Genomic DNA, 317 nt, shown 5'->3' on the forward strand with positions numbered 1-317 from the left:
TCCAGCTCCATGCCAAAGGAGGGGACGCATCCCATCCCTCCATGCAGAGACTTTGGGGGTTCCGGGTCTACGGACCCAGGGCTGGTGGGTCGGGTCTCTCCTTGGGATGGCCTTTGGGGTTAAGGACAGCTGCCATTGCAGGATGGTGGCACAAAGAGAGGAGAGGACGTCCCCATCGCGGGCTCTTCCCCAGCCCTGCTCACCCTCCCCGCACCGCAGCACCTGATCTCCCAGCGCTGGCACCACTCGCCGGCGACGGCTGTGACCACCGGAGAACCAGATGGTGCCTTATCCTCATAGGAAGAAGCATCTCTTCG

This window comes from Cariama cristata, unplaced genomic scaffold (assembly GCF_000690535.1).
Source record: "Cariama cristata isolate BGI_N322 unplaced genomic scaffold, ASM69053v1 scaffold32548, whole genome shotgun sequence".
NCBI lineage: Eukaryota > Metazoa > Chordata > Aves > Cariamiformes > Cariamidae > Cariama > Cariama cristata.